Here is a 4437-nt window from a genome sequence, read left to right as displayed (position 1 = left end):
GCAGGGATTCATCTTCTTGGTTCTTTCGGTAAAGTCACGTAGGAGGGAAAATAATAAAATAATAAAAAGAAAACATAATAAAATAATATAATAAAATAAAATAATGTCACTTGCCAATTGAAGGCCTCACTTGCAATTGTGCTGGCAGCTTCTGCTTTAACACAGGCTCGAGTCCAGTGCAGGAGAGGATGAGCCATTGTGATGCAACTGCATGTCTGCATTTACAGTGCTTCATTAAACACAAGACCAGCAAGTGTTGTGTGTGTATTAACTTGCCCATGCGTGCAATCTGTGGTGCCACACAGCACAATCCTATTAAGCCACATCTGCTGGCTTATGAAATTTATCTCAATGCTATTGGGAATTTCAATAATATGCCTTCATTTTGGCTTTTTAAATGTGTTGGACCTCGCTGCTGAATCTGAAGAGCCAGAATATGATAGCTTGTATGAAGGCAACTTGTAGTGAGCCACAATCATAACTCTTTAAAACTATTATTATTTCAACATTAGTTTCCTGAAGATGAAGTTGATGACAGTGGTTATAGATGGGTTCCATGGCCCTTGATGGCCGGTACCAGTTGTAAGGGAGAATGTGGACGTAATAGATGACTTTGTATGCTTTTGTTGTGAAGTGGATAACACAGGGCATTATGAAATGGAGGTCAACATTCGTATAGCGTTAGTAGCATAGCTTTTGATGGAGTACATAAACCACTTTGGAAGATTGGAAAAGTCAACAAATGGATGTTTGAGGCAGGAGTAATGCCTTTGTTTGCTGTAAGGGCCAAAGGCTTGTATTTCAATAAAGCAACTAGGAAAGGAGGTACGTGCAATTTGAAAATGATATGAATTTCATGGATGCAATAGAATGTGACGACGTGTTGTTGTAGATGTAGTCACGAAGAGTTGGCTGTGATGGGTAAGACACGTCCCGGTCGGAGAAGGGTAGGTGATCCAGACTGGCACTGGAGTAGCACTCAGGGTCCGGGGATCAAGGGGGAGGCTTAAATCCAGGTGGCGTTGATGATGAGGCTGGAGGAGGTCAGATGTCACCGTTGCAAGACCCATGGGGGTTCGCGGAAAGAAGCGATACTAATTCTAGATTTGAAGCTTTCGTGACTGCAAGGATTCATATTCACTTGATACAGCTATCGTGCTGTGACAGTTCCAACTGAAGACGGAAGCTTGTGTTGCCTCCGAAACGTCGTGATTTTTATTTTATTTTTATTTTACTTTCATTAATTTTTTTTTTACCTACGTGACTTTACCGAAAAAACCTAAGAATAAGAAGCAATGCTAGTGTAGTGGTGGCATCAGGGGCATGGCCTATTCATCATCAGCATTAATTATCTGTCCACTGCTGTCATTATTATCATCATGAGTTATCCACCACTGGATGAAGGACTCTCCAAGCCATCGACACCTCTCGCGGGACTTGTTATGCAACAATCCCATCTAGCTCTTACAGACGAGATTATTTCATGGCTCCATCTCCATGGTGGACGACTTCTTGGGCTACGTTCCCTCCTATGATTGTCAATGTCGTCGGCCTCGACCACCGGCAATAATCCTTCATAGCAACGTGTCATGCCCCAGCCAACTAAATATTCTGAACAGTCAATGTTGATGCCTGTAATTGGCGTTTGTTCTCTGATCCTTGTGTAGTGACGTTTATTGGGTCACTACGGTGTTAGCGCTAGCTACTGACAGATGAGTGGAACTGCGAGTGTTAGAGCCTCTCTCTGACACCAGAGTATGTTATGGCATGGAAGGGGGGCCTAGGGGGCATGGTTCTGGTGACTGTCAGAGAGAGGGCAGTTGAGGACGTGACAGTCTGGTTGAACCCGAGAGGGCACGTGACCAGGACAAGGTAAGAACGTGGCCAAAGGTGGCGAGAGGGACACGTGGGGTATGGGCAAGAACCTTCTGGGAGGATCCATAAGGGGGCGTGGCCGAGGGCGGAGCCAGGCCACGCTCAGGGGCATAAGAGGGAGGTCCCGAGAGCTGATCAGGGCTGTCTTCGGGAATGAACCCCGCCGTGCTGCGTCTCTTCGAACTTCGGGCTTCGGTCGTCACGTTCAGCATCGTGGGTCAGGCAATGTGTTACTGACCTGACCCGGTTATGTAGTCACCCCGTTGTGGTCTAGTTAACCGTCGTAGTTACCACCTATATCGTTATCCCGTGTGCGTTTATGGAGTTCCCCCGTTGTGGTCTCAGAATAAACGTGTTGCCTCCAAAGTCAAGTGTGTGTCTCCAGTGAACCCACTGCACTTGAGTTCCGCTTCCTGGGTCCCAATGTAAATCCAAGCGTGGAGTTCTTCACGCTCATTTGCGCGCTTTTTTCAGCTTCTGTTAAATTGTCTTTGTCAACGTCTCTCATCCATCTCACAGCAGCTAATATACTCCGATAATAGTATGCTGTGTTGGCATTATTACATCCGTGTATAATTTAAATTAAATGATGCATTAATACACATACTCGATCCTTCGGACCGAGATCGCATATTCTTCACACCCAACAACAACAAAATTAAATAGCCGTTTTAAAAACGATCGCAACTATCCGTGTGATTTTCCTGAAGGCACAATTAGACATTACCTGACGTGAAAATTCCGTCACAGTTCCTATGATCACTGTTTCATTGGTTTCATGGCTTTATTTTGGTGATTTCGAAAGTGTATTGGTTTAGCCATGTTTGTTTGTTGGAGTTAGACTGATGGCCTTAATCTAAGTTGTCTTGTGGTTGTTGTTGTTGTTGTTGTTTGACTTGCATCCCACTGGGATTTTTGCACACAGCGTTGGTGTACGGTGTTTTTTTCTGCAATATTTTGCTGTCTTTTCTTGGATTTTCTGTTTGCACTCAGTCACATATTTACTTTAAGATGTTTTTTTGTTCATGTTTTTGTTTTTTGTTTGTTGCGGTTGCACCCGATTCAAGAGCCGAATGGCTCACAGGGCTATATCTAATAAATGAACTTGGAATTGACGTGCGCTATGGTATTTAGAGCTGCGTGCCTCGCAATTACGTTGCCTATCTCCACAAGCAGTTCATATGAGAGTAAACATACGCCCGCAAATGCCGGTAATAGCATCATCACCTTGCGGGGAAACTGTGATTAAGTGTAACAATATGCAGCGGAACGCTGTTGCAGGAAACAAGGGGTGTAGATATTTACAACAACTGAAGAAAATAATCATCGTCGCATGTGGATGAAATGCATCGGGATTGACAAAAGACCCTGGCTAACTGGCAATACTCAGAAACACAATCATATGTAATTGCCCACACTATTAAAGTGATTTGCTCCATTATGTTAGAATGACATCAGTAGCAATGGCTTTGTCGACTGTTTAGAGAGTTTCTGTTTTAATCTACTTTTGTTTAGTGTGTCTGTGTGTGTTTTAATAATAATGATTGACAGTCCTTTGTCAATCCACTTTTGGATGAAGGCCTTTTTATGGCTGTGTAGGTCATGCAGGTCATGCAGGCTGATTGACCATGCGTCATGTTGGTTGGTTAAAGAAAGGGGAATCAAGCAAGACCAGTGCAATTGCCACTCCTGTTAGCCGTGGCAGATAATCAAACTTGGTACAATGCGTGAACCATTGCGTTCCCCTTTCATTTCAATACAATTATTGACATGCACTACACCGAATATTGCAAACTTAATATAAACCTGCCACGATATACGCAGATATTTTATTCTTGAATTTCAATGATATTCTTGAATCCACCCGGGCAGAGCGTTGAGTTTCACGCCTGCGTACATTGTGGGTTTTCTCCAGGCACTCAGTGACAAATACCTACGAATGTAATTGGTTAAACATCCTAATGCAGGACCCTCGTGAAACAAACCAAAAAACAGTCATGAGACTAACCGAGGCTTGCCTGGGTAAATAAAGGGCTTTCTAGTTCATAATTACAAAAGCGGGCTTATTGTAAGAAAATTACCCATCGTTTGAGGGATAAATGCGCTTCGCTTACGTCTTAACGTGTTTTTGTCCTACTTTGGAAATGTATTCAATTAGTTTTATTTCCTATAATGGACTGTTACTCTGTGTGATGCAGCCCCAGTGCGCCTTTTTATCTCGACACACCATATGCTCATCTACTGAGCGGATAAGGAACCCGCGATGTTATTTAGTACCGTGGACAGCGCCTAATAATAAAGGCACACCGGCAGTCCGAATAAGCTGTCCGATTCAAAGCAGTCAATCATCATAAACAAACACGTTACCCTTACAGTATAGCCTTTGCCAGACTGTTGGGGAAAGTGCTGTTAGCGAGCATCTATTCAGGCCGGCGCGGCACACGAGGGCGTGTTGTGTTCAGCACCACACCTGGCTGCTGTTGTCTCAGCAATGGTGATGTTTAAATGCCTGTACCAGGTGCTCATTTTTAATGTCGAGTTGACCTCTGGGAGGCACTAGGA

The sequence above is a fragment of the Lethenteron reissneri genome, chromosome 32 (genome assembly GCF_015708825.2).
Source record: "Lethenteron reissneri isolate LAM-NWPU_2019-01 chromosome 32, ASM1570882v1, whole genome shotgun sequence".
NCBI lineage: Eukaryota > Metazoa > Chordata > Hyperoartia > Petromyzontiformes > Petromyzontidae > Lethenteron > Lethenteron reissneri.
Note: the sequence above shows the minus strand (reverse complement) of the source record.